The following is a 21,275-nucleotide window of genomic DNA, read 5'->3' as shown; positions in this document are numbered from 1 at the left end:
TCGTCCCTCTTTTGGGCTATATGTGGAAAAAGCATAGCTGTTAGGCAATGAATGTCTCTCGTCTGATGTCTGACTTACTTCTTTGCCCTTCCTCAAAGGATTGCAAGGTCGAAGCCTGTTTTCCTGCTTTCATGAGGGTCAAGCTACTCCCCGGGAAACCGGAAGAGGATGTGCGAACCTTCTCATCCTGCGTGATTGCGGGCTGGATGGACGATATCGGTGGTGAGGAACTTGAAGACTCAGGTGATTTCTCCCGGGGATTGAGATGTCTCGGGTCAACGAAGACACCTCAACTTGTCTCGAAGAGAGATGATGACATAAAAATCATGCTCAATAGGATCCCGCTGAGGCCCAGAGAGAAACTCCTTTTCCCTAACGTTAATGATCTGCTTTAGAGGGGACCCCCGTTTGGATCCCTGTTTCCTCCACCAAGTGATCAAAAACTCCTCCCTGACCGATTTTGGTCATGCTGATTCCTTGGCTCTTTTCGTCTTTTTCTGTCATTTCGAAAGACCTGCTTTCAGGAGATTCACCACCGAAAGAACTCAAGGTGAGTGAATGACGGCGGTTTTCCCTTGTCTCTGGTGACACTTAGACAAGTGAAAATGGAGCCCAAGAGGCAGTCGGGTTTTGTGGAAAAGCTGAGACGTGTCCCCTGCTTTGAGCTTGACCTGACCGATTGACCAAGTGGCGGTGATATGCACGGGTGGATAGTTAGGAAGCACAGGAACCTAGAAGAATTTCCACTTGAGTAATTTTTGCTAGTCCGGTTCCCAGTCGGGTATGTCTACGGAAGTTTGAGAATATTTTCAACTCTCAACTCTTTACGGGATGGGAGTGTGTAGCAGCTCTACTGGAGAAACCAGAGAGACTTGCCCTAGTTGAAAGCCTGTGTCAGTTGCGACTGGACTCTTAGGATCTCCAGGGCCTCTTTCCCAGACATCTTGGTATTGGATGAAGACTGGAGTAGCCTGACACCTCGCTGTAGCATTCAAGAAAAGGCAGCAGCACCACTATCTGAGTCAAAAAGCTAATGCCAGGCTCAATACCATTCGGTACGTGGGTCGCGAGCGTCATGACTAGTTTCAGGTTCATACCACAGGAGGTCAGGATCTGCTGACAGTCTAATCAGGCAATGCAGGCATAACTGCTGCCTTCCACATGTGGAAAGATCATTTTCTTGACAGATCTTTGGAATCTTGTAGAGATTCCATAGAACTCCTTTTCCGTGTGCCCCACGGGATCCTCTGATGCTTGATATACGGGAGGAGATGTGTTCCCTCTCTGGGGATTATTGGGGCCTGAGGTAGATTCGATTGTGTCTCTCCATGGCTCAGTGGTGAAATGAAAGCGTTGAAGGACTGTGGCAATTTTAACAAGTGTTGGCAGAATTCTTGGAAAGCTATTCTTTTCCAAATGTCCTCCAGCTGATTTGAAGATCCCCTGGTGCTGGGGACTCTTGGGTGCCACTTCCCGGGAGTCCGCACACATTGGACAGTGCCCGTGGACGCATAGTTGGCTGCCTTCAACACATCAGTCAGGCTTAAGCAATGGCAAAGGCTCCTTTTGCCTGGGTCCTCCTGTAAATTTCTGCTACATCCAGAGACCTCTCTGCCTTCTTCTGAATATTGCATGATTCTCTCCTTCTGTCATGGGTCAGCAGACTCCCCAGTGGGTTGAAAATGGCTGTCTTGATTTTGTCCATGTGTTCGCGAATGTCTGGCTGAAAGCCTAGCCTTAGGGAAGTGAGTTTCTCTTCTGGGATCTCTGTCTTACTGATTTCCCCTTTTCAAAGGGTTAGTGAGGTCGATGTCTCTTGTGCCGCTTTCATGGGGGTCAAGCCAACTGCCCGGGAAACTGGAAGATGATGTGTGAACGCTCTCATCCACTGTCCTTCCTGGGTGGAAGGAAGACATTTGTGGTAAGCATCTTCAGGTCTCAGGGGATTTTTCCTGGGGAGTGATATGGCTGGGGTCAATGATGACATAATCTGTCTGGAAGAGAGATGATGACCTAAAAATCCTGCTCAGAGAGGTTATGCTGAGGCCCTGTGGGAAAGTCCTTTGGCCCAGCCTTCCAGATCTTCTTTAGAGCGGACTCCCATTTTGATTTCTTTCACCTGCACCAAGTAATCCAAAAGACCTGGGTGGCCGATTTTGGTCAGGCTGATTCCTTGGCTCTTTTCCTCTTTTTGTTCCTTTAGCAAAACCTGCCTCCGAGGAGTTCACCGTTGCGAGGACAAAAGGTGAGGGATTTCCCGTGATTTGCCCTGGCCCCATCTGACACTTAGGCAAGTGAGGATACACCGCAAAAGGCAGTAGGGTTTGCTGACAAGGCTGAGGCATGTCCCCTGGTGTTTGCTTGACCTTGCCTGGTTGACTAAGTGGCGGTGATGTGCGTGGGTGGATACTTAGGAATCAGAGAATGCTGAAACATGTGCGCTGGAGTCGTCTGCGATAGCCTGGGTCCAAGTCCGATAGGGCCTACCGAAATGGGAGAAACGGCCAACTAGAACAATGTGTTTTCCCAAGATATTTAGGAGATGTGAATGGCCCAGAGCTCTACAGGAGACTGGTCAACTTGCTGTAATTGAAAGCGTGTGTCAGTTGCGGCTGGACTCGCAGGATTTGCGGGACGCTTTTCCCGTGAATCTTGAAATTGGATGAGCGACTCAGTAGTCTGATAGCTGGCTCCAGCTTTCAAGTAAAGGTAGCTGCACAGATAACTGCATAGAAAATCTAAAGTCAGGGTCGATGCCAGGTGTGAAAGGGACACGAGGGTCAGGAGCACTTTCAGGTTGATGCCACAGGAGGTCATGTTTCCCTGGAGCTCTAGACAGTGAAAGCAGGCGTAAGTGCTGCCTTGCACATGTGCAGAGATCAGTGTTCCTACAGAGTTCGTTGGAATCCTGTAGAGGTTCCATAAGACTCCTCCTCTCTTTGTGCCAAGGAATCCTCTGATGGTTGATAAACAGGAGGAGATGTGTTCCCTGTGTTCCCATTCTTTGGGAATGAGGTGGCCTGGACTGTGTCTCTCCATGGCACAAGGGTGAAATCAAACTCTGGAAATGCCTAGTTGAATTTGGGGCCAAATTCTTGGTGAAAGCCCTCTTCCGAGTGTCCCACAGCTCATTTGAAAATCCCCAGTTTTGGGAACCCTTGGATGTCATTTCCTGGAAGTGCTCGTGCACGGATCCGTGCCTGTGGACACAGATTCGGCTTCCTCGTAGACATTAGCCGAGGCTGATCAAATGAATAGCCTGTTCTTGGCTGGGACTTCCTGAGTACTTTTCTCCATTCGGAGTCCTCTATGCCTTGTCTTGATCTGGCACGCGTCTGCCTTTCTGTCAAGGGTCAGCAGTCTCACTAATGGGCGAGAAGTGTGTGTCTTGATTTCGTCCCTCTTTTGGGCTATATGTGGAAAAAGCATAGCTGTTAGGCAATGAATGTCTCTCGTCTGATGTCTGACTTACTTCTTTGCCCTTCCTCAAAGGATTGCAAGGTCGAAGCCTGTTTTCCTGCTTTCATGAGGGTCAAGCTACTCCCCGGGAAACCGGAAGAGGATGTGCGAACCTTCTCATCCTGCGTGATTGCGGGCTGGATGGACGATATCGGTGGTGAGGAACTTGAAGACTCAGGTGATTTCTCCCGGGGATTGAGATGTCTCGGGTCAACGAAGACACCTCAACTTGTCTCGAAGAGAGATGATGACATAAAAATCATGCTCAATAGGATCCCGCTGAGGCCCAGAGAGAAACTCCTTTTCCCTAACGTTAATGATCTGCTTTAGAGGGGACCCCCGTTTGGATCCCTGTTTCCTCCACCAAGTGATCAAAAACTCCTCCCTGACCGATTTTGGTCATGCTGATTCCTTGGCTCTTTTCGTCTTTTTCTGTCATTTCGAAAGACCTGCTTTCAGGAGATTCACCACCGAAAGAACTCAAGGTGAGTGAATGACGGCGGTTTTCCCTTGTCTCTGGTGACACTTAGACAAGTGAAAATGGAGCCCAAGAGGCAGTCGGGTTTTGTGGAAAAGCTGAGACGTGTCCCCTGCTTTGAGCTTGACCTGACCGATTGACCAAGTGGCGGTGATATGCACGGGTGGATAGTTAGGAAGCACAGGAACCTAGAAGAATTTCCACTTGAGTAATTTTTGCTAGTCCGGTTCCCAGTCGGGTATGTCTACGGAAGTTTGAGAATATTTTCAACTCTCAACTCTTTACGGGATGGGAGTGTGTAGCAGCTCTACTGGAGAAACCAGAGAGACTTGCCCTAGTTGAAAGCCTGTGTCAGTTGCGACTGGACTCTTAGGATCTCCAGGGCCTCTTTCCCAGACATCTTGGTATTGGATGAAGACTGGAGTAGCCTGACACCTCGCTGTAGCATTCAAGAAAAGGCAGCAGCACCACTATCTGAGTCAAAAAGCTAATGCCAGGCTCAATACCATTCGGTACGTGGGTCGCGAGCGTCATGACTAGTTTCAGGTTCATACCACAGGAGGTCAGGATCTGCTGACAGTCTAATCAGGCAATGCAGGCATAACTGCTGCCTTCCACATGTGGAAAGATCATTTTCTTGACAGATCTTTGGAATCTTGTAGAGATTCCATAGAACTCCTTTTCCGTGTGCCCCACGGGATCCTCTGATGCTTGATATACGGGAGGAGATGTGTTCCCTCTCTGGGGATTATTGGGGCCTGAGGTAGATTCGATTGTGTCTCTCCATGGCTCAGTGGTGAAATGAAAGCGTTGAAGGACTGTGGCAATTTTAACACGTGTTGGCAGAATTCTTGGAATGCTATTCTTTTCCAAATGTCCTCCAGCTGATTTGAACATCCCCTGGTGCTGGGGACTCTTGGGTGCCATTTCCCGGGAGTCCGCACACATTGGACAGTGCCCGTGGACGCATAGTTGGCTGCCTTCAACACATCAGTCAGGCTTAAGCAATGGCAAAGGCTCCTTTTGCCTGGGTCCTCCTGTAAATTTCTGCTACATCCAGAGACCTCTCTGCCTTCTTCTGAATATTGCATGATTCTCTCCTTCTGTCATGGGTCAGCAGACTCCCCAGTGGGTTGCAAATGGCTGTCTTGATTTTGTCCATGTGTTCGCGAATGTCTGGCTGAAAGCCTAGCCTTAGGGAAGTGAGTTTCTCTTCTGGGATCTCTGTCTTACTGATTTCCCCTTTTCAAAGGGTTAGTGAGGTCGATGTCTCTTGTGCCGCTTTCATGGGGGTCAAGCCAACTGCCCGGGAAACTGGAAGATGATGTGTGAACGCTCTCATCCACTGTCCTTCCTGGGTGGAAGGAAGACATTTGTGGTAAGCATCTTCAGGTCTCAGGGGATTTTTCCTGGGGAGTGATATGGCTGGGGTCAATGATGACATAATCTGTCTGGAAGAGAGATGATGACCTAAAAATCCTGCTCAGAGAGGTTATGCTGAGGCCCTGTGGGAAAGTCCTTTGGCCCAGCCTTCCAGATCTTCTTTAGAGCGGACTCCCATTTTGATTTCTTTCACCTGCACCAAGTAATCCAAAAGACCTGGGTGGCCGATTTTGGTCAGGCTGATTCCTTGGCTCTTTTCCTCTTTTTGTGTCCTTTAGCACAACCTGCCTCCGAGGAGTTCACCGTTGCGAGGACAAAAGGTGAGGGATTTCCCGTGATTTGCCCTGGCCCCATCTGACACTTAGGCAAGTGAGGATACACCGCAAAAGGCAGTAGGGTTTGCTGACAAGGCTGAGGCATGTCCCCTGGTGTTTGCTTGACCTTGCCTGGTTGACTAAGTGGCGGTGATGTGCGTGGGTGGATACTTAGGAATCAGAGAATGCTGAAACATGTGCGCTGGAGTCGTCTGCGATAGCCTGGGTCCAAGTCCGATAGGGCCTACCGAAATGGGAGAAACGGCCAACTAGAACAATGTGTTTTCCCAAGATATTTAGGAGATGTGAATGGCCCAGAGCTCTACAGGAGACTGGTCAACTTGCTGTAATTGAAAGCGTGTGTCAGTTGCGGCTGGACTCGCAGGATTTGTGGGACGCTTTTCCCGTGAATCTTGAAATTGGATGAGCGACTCAGTAGTCTGATAGCTGGCTCCAGCTTTCAAGTAAAGGTAGCTGCACAGATAACTGCATAGAAAATCTAAAGTCAGGGTCGATGCCAGGTGTGAAAGGGACACGAGGGTCAGGAGCACTTTCAGGTTGATGCCACAGGAGGTCATGTTTCCCTGGAGCTCTAGACAGTGAAAGCAGGCGTAAGTGCTGCCTTGCACATGTGCAGAGATCAGTGTTACTACAGAGTTCGTTGGAATCCTGTAGAGGTTCCATAAGACTCCTGCTCTCTTTGTGCCAAGGAATCCTCTGATGGTTGATAAACAGGAGGAGATGTGTTCCCTGTGTTCCCATTCTTTGGGAATGAGGTGGCCTGGACTGTGTCTCTCCATGGCACAAGGGTGAAATCAAACTCTGGAAATGCCTAGTTGAATTTGGGGCCAAATTCTTGGTGAAAGCCCTCTTCCGAGTGTCCCACAGCTCATTTGAAAATCCCCAGTTTTGGGAACCCTTGGATGTCATTTCCTGGAAGTGCTCGTGCACGGATCCGTGCCTGTGGACACAGATTCGGCTTCCTCGTAGACATTAGCCGAGGCTGATCAAATGAATAGCCTGTTCTTGGCTGGGACTTCCTGAGTACTTTTCTCCATTCGGAGTCCTCTATGCCTTGTCTTGATCTGGCACGCGTCTGCCTTTCTGTCAAGGGTCAGCAGTCTCACTAATGGGCGAGAAGTGTGTGTCTTGATTTCGTCCCTCTTTTGGGCTATATGTGGAAAAAGCATAGCTGTTAGGCAATGAATGTCTCTCGTCTGATGTCTGACTTACTTCTTTGCCCTTCCTCAAAGGATTGCAAGGTCGAAGCCTGTTTTCCTGCTTTCATGAGGGTCAAGCTACTCCCCGGGAAACCGGAAGAGGATGTGCGAACCTTCTCATCCTGCGTGATTGCGGGCTGGATGGACGATATCGGTGGTGAGGAACTTGAAGACTCAGGTGATTTCTCCCGGGGATTGAGATGTCTCGGGTCAACGAAGACACCTCAACTTGTCTCGAAGAGAGATGATGACATAAAAATCATGCTCAATAGGATCCCGCTGAGGCCCAGAGAGAAACTCCTTTTCCCTAACGTTAATGATCTGCTTTAGAGGGGACCCCCGTTTGGATCCCTGTTTCCTCCACCAAGTGATCAAAAACTCCTCCCTGACCGATTTTGGTCATGCTGATTCCTTGGCTCTTTTCGTCTTTTTCTGTCATTTCGAAAGACCTGCTTTCAGGAGATTCACCACCGAAAGAACTCAAGGTGAGTGAATGACGGCGGTTTTCCCTTGTCTCTGGTGACACTTAGACAAGTGAAAATGGAGCCCAAGAGGCAGTCGGGTTTTGTGGAAAAGCTGAGACGTGTCCCCTGCTTTGAGCTTGACCTGACCGATTGACCAAGTGGCGGTGATATGCACGGGTGGATAGTTAGGAAGCACAGGAACCTAGAAGAATTTCCACTTGAGTAATTTTTGCTAGTCCGGTTCCCAGTCGGGTATGCCTACGGAAGTTTGAGAATATTTTCAACTCTCAACTCTTTACGGGATGGGAGTGTGTAGCAGCTCTACTGGAGAAACCAGAGAGACTTGCCCTAGTTGAAAGCCTGTGTCAGTTGCGACTGGACTCTTAGGATCTCCAGGGCCTCTTTCCCAGACATCTTGGTATTGGATGAAGACTGGAGTAGCCTGACACCTCGCTGTAGCATTCAAGAAAAGGCAGCAGCACCACTATCTGAGTCAAAAAGCTAATGCCAGGCTCAATACCATTCGGTACGTGGGTCGCGAGCGTCATGACTAGTTTCAGGTTCATACCACAGGAGGTCAGGATCTGCTGACAGTCTAATCAGGCAATGCAGGCATAACTGCTGCCTTCCACATGTGGAAAGATCATTTTCTTGACAGATCTTTGGAATCTTGTAGAGATTCCATAGAACTCCTTTTCCGTGTGCCCCACGGGATCCTCTGATGCTTGATATACGGGAGGAGATGTGTTCCCTCTCTGGGGATTATTGGGGCCTGAGGTAGATTCGATTGTGTCTCTCCATGGCTCAGTGGTGAAATGAAAGCGTTGAAGGACTGTGGCAATTTTAACAAGTGTTGGCAGAATTCTTGGAATGCTATTCTTTTCCAAATGTCCTCCAGCTGATTTGAACATCCCCTGGTGCTGGGGACTCTTGGGTGCCATTTCCCGGGAGTCCGCACACATTGGACAGTGCCCGTGGACGCATAGTTGGCTGCCTTCAACACATCAGTCAGGCTTAAGCAATGGCAAAGGCTCCTTTTGCCTGGGTCCTCCTGTAAATTTGTGCTACATCCAGAGACCTCTCTGCCTTCTTCTGAATATTGCATGATTCTCTCCTTCTGTCATGGGTCAGCAGACTCCCCAGTGGGTTGCAAATGGCTGTCTTGATTTTGTCCATGTGTTCGCGAATGTCTGGCTGAAAGCCTAGCCTTAGGGAAGTGAGTTTCTCTTCTGGGATCTCTGTCTTACTGATTTCCCCTTTTCAAAGGGTTAGTGAGGTCGATGTCTCTTGTGCCGCTTTCATGGGGGTCAAGCCAACTGCCCGGGAAACTGGAAGATGATGTGTGAACGCTCTCATCCACTGTCCTTCCTGGGTGGAAGGAAGACATTTGTGGTAAGCATCTTCAGGTCTCAGGGGATTTTTCCTGGGGAGTGATATGGCTGGGGTCAATGATGACATAATCTGTCTGGAAGAGAGATGATGACCTAAAAATCATGCTCAGAGAGGTTATGCTGAGGCCCTGTGGGAAAGTCCTTTGGCCCAGCCTTCCAGATCTTCTTTAGAGCGGACTCCCATTTTGATTTCTTTCACCTGCACCAAGTAATCCAAAAGACCTGGGTGGCCGATTTTGGTCAGGCTGATTCCTTGGCTCTTTTCCTCTTTTTGTGTCCTTTAGCACAACCTGCCTCCGAGGAGTTCACCGTTGCGAGGACAAAAGGTGAGGGATTTCCCGTGATTTGCCCTGGCCCCATCTGACACTTAGGCAAGTGAGGATACACCGCAAAAGGCAGTAGGGTTTGCTGACAAGGCTGAGGCATGTCCCCTGGTGTTTGCTTGACCTTGCCTGGTTGACTAAGTGGCGGTGATGTGCGTGGGTGGATACTTCGGAATCAGAGAATGCTGAAACATGTGCGCTGGAGTCGTCTGCGATAGCCTGGGTCCAAGTCCGATACGGCCTACCGAAATGGGAGAAACGGCCAACTAGAACAATGTATTTTCCCAAGATATTTATGAGATGTGAATGGCCCAGAGCTCTACAGGAGACTGGTCAACTTGCTGTAATTGAAAGCGTGTGTCAGTTGCGGCTGGACTCGCAGGATTTGCGGGACGCTTTTCCCGTGAATCTTGAAATTGGATGAGCGACTCAGTAGTCTGATAGCTGGCTCCAGCTTTCAAGTAAAGGTAGCTGCACAGATAACTGCATAGAAAATCTAAAGTCAGGGTCGATGCCAGGTGTGAAGGGGACACGAGGGTCAGGAGCACTTTCAGGTTGATGCCACAGGAGGTCATGTTTCCCTGGAGCTCTAGACAGTGAAAGCAGGCGTAAGTGCTGCCTTGCACATGTGCAGAGATCAGTGTTCCTACAGAGTTCGTTGGAATCCTGTAGAGGTTCCATAAGACTCCTGCTCTCTTTGTGCCAAGGAATCCTCTGATGGTTGATAAACAGGAGGAGATGTGTTCCCTGTGTTCCCATTCTTTGGGAATGAGGTGGCCTGGACTGTGTCTCTCCATGGCACAAGGGTGAAATCAAACTCTGGAAATGCCTAGTTGAATTTGGGGCCAAATTCTTGGTGAAAGCCCTCTTCCGAGTGTCCCACAGCTCATTTGAAAATCCCCAGTTTTGGGAACCCTTGGATGTCATTTCCTGGAAGTGCTCGTGCACGGATCCGTGCCTGTGGACACAGATTCGGCTTCCTCGTAGACATTAGCCGGGGCTGATCAAATGAATAGCCTGTTCTTGGCTGGGACTGCCCGAGTACTTTTCTCCATTCGGAGTCCTCTATGCCTTGTCTTGATCTGGCACGCGTCTGCCTTTCTGTCAAGGGTCAGCAGTCTCACTAATGGGCGAGAAGTGTGTGTCTTGATTTCGTCCCTCTTTTGGGCTATATGTGGAAAAAGCATAGCTGTTAGGCAATGAATGTCTCTCGTCTGATGTCTGACTTACTTCTTTGCCCTTCCTCAAAGGATTGCAAGGTCGAAGCCTGTTTTCCTGCTTTCATGAGGGTCAAGCTACTCCCCGGGAAACCGGAAGAGGATGTGCGAACCTTCTCATCCTGCGTGATTGCGGGCTGGATGGACGATATCGGTGGTGAGGAACTTGAAGACTCAGGTGATTTCTCCCGGGGATTGAGATGTCTCGGGTCAACGAAGACACCTCAACTTGTCTCGAAGAGAGATGATGACATAAAAATCATGCTCAATAGGATCCCGCTGAGGCCCAGAGAGAAACTCCTTTTCCCTAACGTTAATGATCTGCTTTAGAGGGGACCCCCGTTTGGATCCCTGTTTCCTCCACCAAGTGATCAAAAACTCCTCCCTGACCGATTTTGGTCATGCTGATTCCTTGGCTCTTTTCATCTTTTTCTGTCATTTCGAAAGACCTGCTTTCAGGAGATTCACCACCGAAAGAACTCAAGGTGAGTGAATGACGGCGGTTTTCCCTTGTCTCTGGTGACACTTAGACAAGTGAAAATGGAGCCCAAGAGGCAGTCGGGTTTTGTGGAAAAGCTGAGACGTGTCCCCTGCTTTGAGCTTGACCTGACCGATTGACCAAGTGGCGGTGATATGCACGGGTGGATAGTTAGGAAGCACAGGAACCTAGAAGAATTTCCACTTGAGTAATTTTTGCTAGTCCGGTTCCCAGTCGGGTATGTCTACGGAAGTTTGAGAATATTTTCAACTCTCAACTCTTTACGGGATGGGAGTGTGTAGCAGCTCTACTGGAGAAACCAGAGAGACTTGCCCTAGTTGAAAGCCTGTGTCAGTTGCGACTGGACTCTTAGGATCTCCAGGGCCTCTTTCCCAGACATCTTGGTATTGGATGAAGACTGGAGTAGCCTGACACCTCGCTGTAGCATTCAAGAAAAGGCAGCAGCACCACTATCTGAGTCAAAAAGCTAATGCCAGGCTCAATACCATTCGGTACGTGGGTCGCGAGCGTCATGACTAGTTTCAGGTTCATACCACAGGAGGTCAGGATCTGCTGACAGTCTAATCAGGCAATGCAGGCATAACTGCTGCCTTCCACATGTGGAAAGATCATTTTCTTGACAGATCTTTGGAATCTTGTAGAGATTCCATAGAACTCCTTTTCCGTGTGCCCCACGGGATCCTCTGATGCTTGATATACGGGAGGAGATGTGTTCTCTCTCTGGGGATTATTGGGGCCTGAGGTAGATTCGATTGTGTCTCTCCATGGCTCAGTGGTGAAATGAAAGCGTTGAAGGACTGTGGCAATTTTAACAAGTGTTGGCAGAATTCTTGGAATGCTATTCTTTTCCAAATGTCCTCCAGCTGATTTGAACATCCCCTGGTGCTGGGGACTCTTGGGTGCCATTTCCCGGGAGTCCGCACACATTGGACAGTGCCCGTGGACGCATAGTTGGCTGCCTTCAACACATCAGTCAGGCTTAAGCAATGGCAAAGGCTCCTTTTGCCTGGGTCCTCCTGTAAATTTCTGCTACATCCAGAGACCTCTCTGCCTTCTTCTGAATATTGCATGATTCTCTCCTTCTGTCATGGGTCAGCAGACTCCCCAGTGGGTTGCAAATGGCTGTCTTGATTTTGTCCATGTGTTCGCGAATGTCTGGCTGAAAGCCTAGCCTTAGGGAAGTGAGTTTCTCTTCTGGGATCTCTGTCTTACTGATTTCCCCTTTTCAAAGGGTTAGTGAGGTCGATGTCTCTTGTGCCGCTTTCATGGGGGTCAAGCCAACTGCCCGGGAAACTGGAAGATGATGTGTGAACGCTCTCATCCACTGTCCTTCCTGGGTGGAAGGAAGACATTTGTGGTAAGCATCTTCAGGTCTCAGGGGATTTTTCCTGGGGAGTGATATGGCTGGGGTCAATGATGACATAATCTGTCTGGAAGAGAGATGATGACCTAAAAATCATGCTCAGAGAGGTTATGCGGAGGCCCTGTGGGAAAGTCCTTTGGCCCAGCCTTCCAGATCTTCTTTAGAGCGGACTCCCATTTTGATTTCTTTCACCTGCACCAAGTAATCCAAAAGACCTGGGTGGCCGATTTTGGTCAGGCTGATTCCTTGGCTCTTTTCCTCTTTTTGTGTCCTTTAGCACAACCTGCCTCCGAGGAGTTCACCGTTGCGAGGACAAAAGGTGAGGGATTTCCCGTGATTTGCCCTGGCCCCATCTGACACTTAGGCAAGTGAGGATACACCGCAAAAGGCAGTAGGGTTTGCTGACAAGGCTGAGGCATGTCCCCTGGTGTTTGCTTGACCTTGCCTGGTTGACTAAGTGGCGGTGATGTGCGTGGGTGGATACTTAGGAATCAGAGAATGCTGAAACATGTGCGCTGGAGTCGTCTGCGATAGCCTGGGTCCAAGTCCGATAGGGCCTACCGAAATGGGAGAAACGGCCAATTAGAACAATGTATTTTCCCAAGATATTTATGAGATGTGAATGGCCCAGAGCTCTACATGAGACTGGTCAACTTGCTGTAATTGAAAGCGTGTGTCAGTTGCGGCTGGACTCGCAGGATTTGCGGGACGCTTTTCCCGTGAATCTTGAAATTGGATGAGCGACTCAGTAGTCTGATAGCTGGCTCCAGCTTTCAAGTAAAGGTAGCTGCACAGATAACTGCATAGAAAATCTAAAGTCAGGGTCGATGCCAGGTGTGAAGGGGACACGAGGGTCAGGAGCACTTTCAGGTTGATGCCACAGGAGGTCATGTTTCCCTGGAGCTCTAGACAGTGAAAGCAGGCGTAAGTGCTGCCTTGCACATGTGCAGAGATCAGTGTTACTACAGAGTTCGTTGGAATCCTGTAGAGGTTCCATAAGACTCCTGCTCTCTTTGTGCCAAAGAACCCTCTGATGGTTGATAAACAGGAGGAGATGTGTTCCCTGTGTTCCCATTCTTTGGGAATGAGGTGGCCTGGACTGTGTCTCTCCATGGCACAAGGGTGAAATCAAACTCTGGAAATGCCTAGTTGAATTTGGGGCCAAATTCTTGGTGAAAGCCCTCTTCCGAGTGTCCCACAGCTCATTTGAAAATCCCCAGTTTTGGGAACCCTTGGATGTCATTTCCTGGAAGTGCTCGTGCACGGATCCGTGCCTGTGGACACAGATTCGGCTTCCTCGTAGACATTAGCCGGGGCTGATCAAATGAATAGCCTGTTCTTGGCTGGGACTTCCTGAGTACTTTTCTCCATTCGGAGTCCTCTATGCCTTGTCTTGATCTGGCACGCGTCTGCCTTTCTGTCAAGGGTCAGCAGTCTCACTAATGGGCGAGAAGTGTGTGTCTTGATTTCGTCCCTCTTTTGGGCTATATGTGGAAAAAGCATAGCTGTTAGGCAATGAATGTCTCTCGTCTGATGTCTGACTTACTTCTTTGCCCTTCCTCAAAGGATTGCAAGGTCGAAGCCTGTTTTCCTGCTTTCATGAGGGTCAAGCTACTCCCCGGGAAACCGGAAGAGGATGTGCGAACCTTCTCATCCTGCGTGATTGCGGGCTGGATGGACGATATCGGTGGTGAGGAACTTGAAGACTCAGGTGATTTCTCCCGGGGATTGAGATGTCTCGGGTCAACGAAGACACCTCAACTTGTCTCGAAGAGAGATGATGACATAAAAATCATGCTCAATAGGATCCCGCTGAGGCCCAGAGAGAAACTCCTTTTCCCTAACGTTAATGATCTGCTTTAGAGGGGACCCCCGTTTGGATCCCTTTTTCCTCCACCAAGTGATCAAAAACTCCTCCCTGACCGATTTTGGTCATGCTGATTCCTTGGCTCTTTTCATCTTTTTCTGTCATTTCGAAAGACCTGCTTTCAGGAGATTCACCACCGAAAGAACTCAAGGTGAGTGAATGACGGCGGTTTTCCCTTGTCTCTGGTGACACTTAGACAAGTGAAAATGGAGCCCAAGAGGCAGTCGGGTTTTGTGGAAAAGCTGAGACGTGTCCCCTGCTTTGAGCTTGACCTGACCGATTGACCAAGTGGCGGTGATATGCACGGGTGGATAGTTAGGAAGCACAGGAACCTAGAAGAATTTCCACTTGAGTAATTTTTGCTAGTCCGGTTCCCAGTCGGGTATGTCTACGGAAGTTTGAGAATATTTTCAACTCTCAACTCTTTACGGGATGGGAGTGTGTAGCAGCTCTACTGGAGAAACCAGAGAGACTTGCCCTAGTTGAAAGCCTGTGTCAGTTGCGACTGGACTCTTAGGATCTCCAGGGCCTCTTTCCCAGACATCTTGGTATTGGATGAAGACTGGAGTAGCCTGACACCTCGCTGTAGCATTCAAGAAAAGGCAGCAGCACCACTATCTGAGTCAAAAAGCTAATGCCAGGCTCAATACCATTCGGTACGTGGGTCGCGAGCGTCATGACTAGTTTCAGGTTCATACCACAGGAGGTCAGGATCTGCTGACAGTCTAATCAGGCAATGCAGGCATAACTGCTGCCTTCCACATGTGGAAAGATCATTTTCTTGACAGATCTTTGGAATCTTGTAGAGATTCCATAGAACTCCTTTTCCGTGTGCCCCACGGGATCCTCTGATGCTTGATATACGGGAGGAGATGTGTTCTCTCTCTGGGGATTATTGGGGCCTGAGGTAGATTCGATTGTGTCTCTCCATGGCTCAGTGGTGAAATGAAAGCGTTGAAGGACTGTGGCAATTTTAACAAGTGTTGGCAGAATTCTTGGAATGCTATTCTTTTCCAAATGTCCTCCAGCTGATTTGAACATCCCCTGGTGCTGGGGACTCTTGGGTGCCATTTCCCGGGAGTCCGCACACATTGGACAGTGCCCGTGGACGCATAGTTGGCTGCCTTCAACACATCAGTCAGGCTTAAGCAATGGCAAAGGCTCCTTTTGCCTGGGTCCTCCTGTAAATTTCTGCTACATCCAGAGACCTCTCTGCCTTCTTCTGAATATTGCATGATTCTCTCCTTCTGTCATGGGTCAGCAGACTCCCCAGTGGGTTGCAAATGGCTGTCTTGATTTTGTCCATGTGTTCGCGAATGTCTGGCTGAAAGCCTAGCCTTAGGGAAGTGAGTTTCTCTTCTGGGATCTCTGTCTTACTGATTTCCCCTTTTCAAAGGGTTAGTGAGGTCGATGTCTCTTGTGCCGCTTTCATGGGGGTCAAGCCAACTGCCCGGGAAACTGGAAGATGATGTGTGAACGCTCTCATCCACTGTCCTTCCTGGGTGGAAGGAAGACATTTGTGGTAAGCATCTTCAGGTCTCAGGGGATTTTTCCTGGGGAGTGATATGGCTGGGGTCAATGATGACATAATCTGTCTGGAAGAGAGATGATGACCTAAAAATCATGCTCAGAGAGGTTATGCGGAGGCCCTGTGGGAAAGTCCTTTGGCCCAGCCTTCCAGATCTTCTTTAGAGCGGACTCCCATTTTGATTTCTTTCACCTGCACCAAGTAATCCAAAAGACCTGGGTGGCCGATTTTGGTCAGGCTGATTCCTTGGCTCTTTTCCTCTTTTTGTGTCCTTTAGCACAACCTGCCTCCGAGGAGTTCACCGTTGCGAGGACAAAAGGTGAGGGATTTCCCGTGATTTGCCCTGGCCCCATCTGACACTTAGGCAAGTGAGGATACACCGCAAAAGGCAGTAGGGTTTGCTGACAAGGCTGAGGCATGTCCCCTGGTGTTTGCTTGACCTTGCCTGGTTGACTAAGTGGCGGTGATGTGCGTGGGTGGATACTTAGGAATCAGAGAATGCTGAAACATGTGCGCTGGAGTCGTCTGCGATAGCCTGGGTCCAAGTCCGATAGGGCCTACCGAAATGGGAGAAACGGCCAATTAGAACAATGTATTTTCCCAAGATATTTATGAGATGTGAATGGCCCAGAGCTCTACAGGAGACTGGTCAACTTGCTGTAATTGAAAGCGTGTGTCAGTTGCGGCTGGACTCGCAGGATTTGCGGGACGCTTTTCCCGTGAATCTTGAAATTGGATGAGCGACTCAGTAGTCTGATAGCTGGCTCCAGCTTTCAAGTAAAGGTAGCTGCACAGATAACTGCATAGAAAATCTAAAGTCAGGGTCGATGCCAGGTGTGAAGGGGACACGAGGGTCAGGAGCACTTTCAGGTTGATGCCACAGGAGGTCATGTTTCCCTGGAGCTCTAGACAGTGAAAGCAGGCGTAAGTGCTGCCTTGCACATGTGCAGAGATCAGTGTTCCTACAGAGTTCGTTGGAATCCTGTAGAGGTTCCATAAGACTCCTGCTCTCTTTGTGCCAAGGAATCCTCTGATGGTTGATAAACAGGAGGAGATGTGTTCCCTGTGTTCCCATTCTTTGGGAATGAGGTGGCCTGGACTGTGTCTCTCCATGGCACAAGGGTGAAATCAAACTCTGGAAATGCCTAGTTGAATTTGGGGCCAAATTCTTGGTGAAAGCCCTCTTCCGAGTGTCCCACAGCTCATTTGAAAATCCCCAGTTTTGGGAACCCTTGGATGTCATTTCCTGGAAGTGCTCGTGCACGGATCCGTGCCTGTGGACACAGATTCGGCTTCCTCGTAGACATAAGCCGGGGCTGATCAAATGAATAGCCTGTTCTTGGCTGGGACTTCCTGAGTACTTTTCTCCATTCGGAGTCCTCTATGCCTTGTCTTGATCTGGCACGCGTCTGCCTTTCTGTCAAGGGTCAGCAGTCTCACTAATGGGCGAGAAGTGTGTGTCTTGATTTCGTCCCTCTTTTGGGCTATATGTGGAAAAAGCATAGCTGTTAGGCAATGAATGTCTCTCGTCTGATGTCTGACTTACTTCTTTGCCCTTCCTCAAAGGATTGCAAGGTCGAAGCCTGTTTTCCTGCTTTCATGAGGGTCAAGCTACTCCCCGGGAAACCGGAAGAGGATGTGCGAACCTTCTCATCCTGCGTGATTGCGGGCTGGATGGACGATATCGGTGGTGAGGAACTTGAAGACTCAGGTGATTTCTCCCGGGGATTGAGATGTCTCGGGTCAACGAAGACACCTCAACTTGTCTCGAAGAGAGATGATGACATAAAAATCATGCTCAATAGGATCCCGCTGAGGCCCAGAGAGAAACTCCTTTTCCCTAACGTTAATGATCTGCTTTAGAGGGGACCCCCGTTTGGATCCCTTTTTCCTCCACCAAGTGATCAAAAACTCCTCCCTGACCGATTTTGGTCATGCTGATTCCTTGGCTCTTTTCGTCTTTTTCTGTCATTTCGAAAGACCTGCTTTCAGGAGATTCACCACCGAAAGAACTCAAGGTGAGTGAATGACGGCGGTTTTCCCTTGTCTCTGGTGACACTTAGACAAGTGAAAATGGAGCCCAAGAGGCAGTCGGGTTTTGTGGAAAAGCTGAGACGTGTCCCCTGCTTTGAGCTTGACCTGACCGATTGACCAAGTGGCGGTGATATGCACGGGTGGATAGTTAGGAAGCACAGGAACCTAGAAGAATTTCCACTTGAGTAATTTTTGCTAGTCCGGTTGCCAGTCGGGTATGCCTACGGAAGTTTGAGAATATTTTCAACTCTCAACTCTTTACGGGATGGGAGTGTGTAGCAGCTCTACTGGAGAAACCAGAGAGACTTGCCCTAGTTGAAAGCCTGTGTCAGTTGCGACTGGACTCTTAGGATCTCCAGGGCCTCTTTCCCAGACATCTTGGTATTGGATGAAGACTGGAGTAGCCTGACACCTCGCTGTAGCATTCAAGAAAAGGCAGCAGCACCACTATCTGAGTCAAAAAGCTAATGCCAGGCTCAATACCATTCGGTACGTGGGTCGCGAGCGTCATGACTAGTTTCAGGTTCATACCACAGGAGGTCAGGATCTGCTGACAGTCTAATCAGGCAATGCAGGCATAACTGCTGCCTTCCACATGTGGAAAGATCATTTTCTTGACAGATCTTTGGAATCTTGTAGAGATTCCATAGAACTCCTTTTCCGTGTGCCCCACGGGATCCTCTGATGCTTGATATACGGGAGGAGATGTGTTCCCTCTCTGGGGATTATTGGGGCCTGAGGTAGATTCGATTGTGTCTCTCCATGGCTCAGTGGTGAAATGAAAGCGTTGAAGGACTGTGGCAATTTTAACAAGTGTTGGCAGAATTCTTGGAAAGCTATTCTTTTCCAAATGTCCTCCAGCTGATTTGAAGATCCCCCGGTGCTGGGGACTCTTGGGTGCCATTTCCCGGGAGTCCGCACACATTGGACAGTGCCCGTGGACGCATAGTTGGCTGCCTTCAACACATCAGTCAGGCTTAAGCAATGGCAAAGGCTCCTTTTGCCTGGGTCCTCCTGTAAATTTCTGCTACATCCAGAGACCTCTCTGCCTTCTTCTGAATATTGCATGATTCTCTCCTGCTGTCATGGGTCAGCAGACTCCCCAGTGGGTTGCAAATGGCTGTCTTGATTTTGTCCATGTGTTCGCGAATGTCTGGCTGAAAGCCTAGCCTTAGGGAAGTGAGTTTCTCTTCTGGGATCTCTGTCTTACTGATTTCCCCTTTTCAAAGGGTTAGTGAGGTCGATGTCTCTTGTGCCGCTTTCATGGGGGTCAAGCCAACTGCCCGGGAAACTGGAAGATGATGTGTGAACGCTCTCATCCACTGTCCTTCCTGGGTGGAAGGAAGACATTTGTGGTAAGCATCTTCAGGTCTCAGGGGATTTTTCCTGGGGAGTGATATGGCTGGGGTCAATGATGACATAATCTGTCTGGAAGAGAGATGATGACCTAAAAATCATGCTCAGAGAGGTTATGCTGAGGCCCTGTGGGAAAGTCCTTTGGCCCAGCCTTCCAGATCTTCTTTAGAGCGGACTCCCATTTTGATTTCTTTCACCTGCACCAAGTAATCCAAAAGACCTGGGTGGCCGATTTTGGTCAGGCTGATTCCTTGGCTCTTTTCCTCTTTTTGTGTCCTTTAGCACAACCTGCCTCCGAGGAGTTCACCGTTGCGAGGACAAAAGGTGAGGGATTTCCCGTGATTTGCCCTGGCCCCATCTGACACTTAGGCAAGTGAGGATACACCGCAAAAGGCAGTAGGGTTTGCTGACAAGGCTGAGGCATGTCCCCTGGTGTTTGCTTGACCTTGCCTGGTTGACTAAGTGGCGGTGATGTGCGTGGGTGGATACTTCGGAATCAGAGAATGCTGAAACATGTGCGCTGGAGTCGTCTGCGATAGCCTGGGTCCAAGTCCGATAGGGCCTACCGAAATGGGAGAAACGGCCAATTAGAACAATGTATTTTCCCAAGATATTTATGAGATGTGAATGGCCCAGAGCTCTACAGGAGACTGGTCAACTTGCTGTAATTGAAAGCGTGTGTCAGTTGCGGCTGGACTCGCAGGATTTGCGGGACGCTTTTCCCGTGAATCTTGAAATTGGATGAGCGACTCAGTAGTCTGATAGCTGGCTCCAGCTTTCAAGTAAAGGTAGCTGCACAGATAACTGCATAGAAAATCTAAAGTCAGGGTCGATGCCAGGTGTGAAGGGGACACGAGGGTCAGGAGCACTTTCAGGTTGATGCCACAGGAGGTCATGTTTCCCTGGAGCTCTAGACAGTGAAAGCAGGCGTAAGTGCTGCCTTGCACATGTGCAGAGATCAGTGTTCCTACAGAGTTCGTTGGAATCCTGTAGAGGTTCCATAAGACTCCTGCTCTCTTTGTGCCAAGGAATCCTCTGATGGTTGATAAACAGGAGGAGATGTGTTCCCTGTGTTCCCATTCTTTGGGAATGAGGTGGCCTGGACTGTGTCTCTCCATGGCACAAGGGTGAAATCAAACTCTGGAAATGCCTAGTTGAATTTGGGGCCAAATTCTTGGTGAAAGCCCTCTTCCGAGTGTCCCACAGCTCATTTGAAAATCCCCAGTTTTGGGAACCCTTGGATGTCATTTCCTGGAAGTGCTCGTGCACGGATCCGTGCCTGTGGACACAGATTCGGCTTCCTCGTAGACATAAGCCGGGGCTGATCAAATGAATAGCCTGTTCTTGGCTGGGACTTCCTGAGTACTTTTCTCCATTCGGAGTCCTCTATGCCTTGTCTTGATCTGGCACGCGTCTGCCTTTCTGTCAAGGGTCAGCAGTCTCACTAATGGGCGAGAAGTGTGTGTCTTGATTTCGTCCCTCTTTTGGGCTATATGTGGAAAAAGCATAGCTGTTAGGCAATGAATGTCTCTCGTCTGATGTCTGACTTACTTCTTTGCCCTTCCTCAAAGGATTGCAAGGTCGAAGCCTGTTTTCCTGCTTTCATGAGGGTCAAGCTACTCCCCGGGAAACCGGAAGAGGATGTGCGAACCTTCTCATCCTGCGTGATTGCGGGCTGGATGGACGATATCGGTGGTGAGGAACTTGAAGACTCAGGTGATTTCTCCCGGGGATTGAGATGTCTCGGGTCAACGAAGACACCTCAACTTGTCTCGAAGAGAGATGATGACATAAAAATCATGCTCAATAGGATCCCGCTGAGGCCCAGAGAGAAACTCCTTTTCCCTAACGTTAATGATCTGCTTTAGAGGGGACCCCCGTTTGGATCCCTTTTTCCTCCACCAAGTGATCAAAAACTCCTCCCTGACCGATTTTGGTCATGCTGATTCCTTGGCTCTTTTCGTCTTTTTCTGTCATTTCGAAAGACCTGCTTTCAGGAGATTCACCACCGAAAGAACTCAAGGTGAGTGAATGACGGCGGTTTTCCCTTGTCTCTGGTGACACTTAGACAAGTGAAAATGGAGCCCAAGAGGCAGTCGGGTTTTGTGGAAAAGCTGAGACGTGTCCCCTGCTTTGAGCTTGACCTGACCGATTGACCAAGTGGCGGTGATATGCACGGGTGGATAGTTAGGAAGCACAGGAACCTAGAAGAATTTCCACTTGAGTAATTTTTGCTAGTCCGGTTGCCAGTCGGGTATGCCTACGGAAGTTTGAGAATATTTTCAACTCTCAACTCTTTACGGGATGGGAGTGTGTAGCAGCTCTACTGGAGAAACCAGAGAGACTTGCCCTAGTTGAAAGCCTGTGTCAGTTGCGACT

At 49.3% G+C, this 21,275-nt stretch overlaps 13 non-coding genes across 13 annotated transcripts; all 13 read left to right on the top strand.

Moving 5' to 3' along the window:
* Window positions 1-272: 272 nt before the first annotated feature.
* Window positions 273-353, top strand: LOC135227372 (small nucleolar RNA SNORD115). Its single transcript, XR_010317539.1, has one exon. It is a non-coding gene; the product is annotated as a small nucleolar RNA SNORD115 (small nucleolar RNA).
* Window positions 354-1,971: 1,618 nt separating this feature from the next.
* Window positions 1,972-2,049, top strand: LOC135227579 (small nucleolar RNA SNORD115). The gene has a single exon (XR_010317742.1). It is a non-coding gene; the product is annotated as a small nucleolar RNA SNORD115 (small nucleolar RNA).
* Window positions 2,050-3,666: 1,617 nt separating this feature from the next.
* LOC135227371 (small nucleolar RNA SNORD115) lies at window positions 3,667-3,747 on the top strand. The gene has a single exon (XR_010317538.1). It is a non-coding gene; the product is annotated as a small nucleolar RNA SNORD115 (small nucleolar RNA).
* Window positions 3,748-5,365: 1,618 nt separating this feature from the next.
* Window positions 5,366-5,443, top strand: LOC135227578 (small nucleolar RNA SNORD115). Its single transcript, XR_010317741.1, has one exon. It is a non-coding gene; the product is annotated as a small nucleolar RNA SNORD115 (small nucleolar RNA).
* A 1,618-nt stretch (window positions 5,444-7,061) lies between these two features.
* LOC135227370 (small nucleolar RNA SNORD115) lies at window positions 7,062-7,142 on the top strand. Its single transcript, XR_010317537.1, has one exon. It is a non-coding gene; the product is annotated as a small nucleolar RNA SNORD115 (small nucleolar RNA).
* A 1,618-nt stretch (window positions 7,143-8,760) lies between these two features.
* Window positions 8,761-8,838, top strand: LOC135227463 (small nucleolar RNA SNORD115). The gene has a single exon (XR_010317628.1). It is a non-coding gene; the product is annotated as a small nucleolar RNA SNORD115 (small nucleolar RNA).
* A 1,618-nt stretch (window positions 8,839-10,456) lies between these two features.
* On the top strand, window positions 10,457-10,537 carry LOC135227369 (small nucleolar RNA SNORD115). Its single transcript, XR_010317536.1, has one exon. It is a non-coding gene; the product is annotated as a small nucleolar RNA SNORD115 (small nucleolar RNA).
* Window positions 10,538-12,155: 1,618 nt separating this feature from the next.
* LOC135227576 (small nucleolar RNA SNORD115) lies at window positions 12,156-12,233 on the top strand. The gene has a single exon (XR_010317739.1). It is a non-coding gene; the product is annotated as a small nucleolar RNA SNORD115 (small nucleolar RNA).
* Window positions 12,234-13,851: 1,618 nt separating this feature from the next.
* LOC135227368 (small nucleolar RNA SNORD115) lies at window positions 13,852-13,932 on the top strand. Its single transcript, XR_010317535.1, has one exon. It is a non-coding gene; the product is annotated as a small nucleolar RNA SNORD115 (small nucleolar RNA).
* A 1,618-nt stretch (window positions 13,933-15,550) lies between these two features.
* On the top strand, window positions 15,551-15,628 carry LOC135227575 (small nucleolar RNA SNORD115). The gene has a single exon (XR_010317738.1). It is a non-coding gene; the product is annotated as a small nucleolar RNA SNORD115 (small nucleolar RNA).
* Window positions 15,629-17,246: 1,618 nt separating this feature from the next.
* On the top strand, window positions 17,247-17,327 carry LOC135227367 (small nucleolar RNA SNORD115). Its single transcript, XR_010317534.1, has one exon. It is a non-coding gene; the product is annotated as a small nucleolar RNA SNORD115 (small nucleolar RNA).
* A 1,618-nt stretch (window positions 17,328-18,945) lies between these two features.
* Window positions 18,946-19,023, top strand: LOC135227462 (small nucleolar RNA SNORD115). Its single transcript, XR_010317627.1, has one exon. It is a non-coding gene; the product is annotated as a small nucleolar RNA SNORD115 (small nucleolar RNA).
* Window positions 19,024-20,641: 1,618 nt separating this feature from the next.
* LOC135227366 (small nucleolar RNA SNORD115) lies at window positions 20,642-20,722 on the top strand. The gene has a single exon (XR_010317533.1). It is a non-coding gene; the product is annotated as a small nucleolar RNA SNORD115 (small nucleolar RNA).
* Window positions 20,723-21,275: the final 553 nt, after the last annotated feature.

This window comes from Loxodonta africana, chromosome 13, assembly GCF_030014295.1.
Source record: "Loxodonta africana isolate mLoxAfr1 chromosome 13, mLoxAfr1.hap2, whole genome shotgun sequence".
Taxonomy (NCBI): Eukaryota; Metazoa; Chordata; class Mammalia; order Proboscidea; family Elephantidae; genus Loxodonta; species Loxodonta africana.
This window is presented reverse-complemented; position numbering and strand designations above follow the sequence as displayed.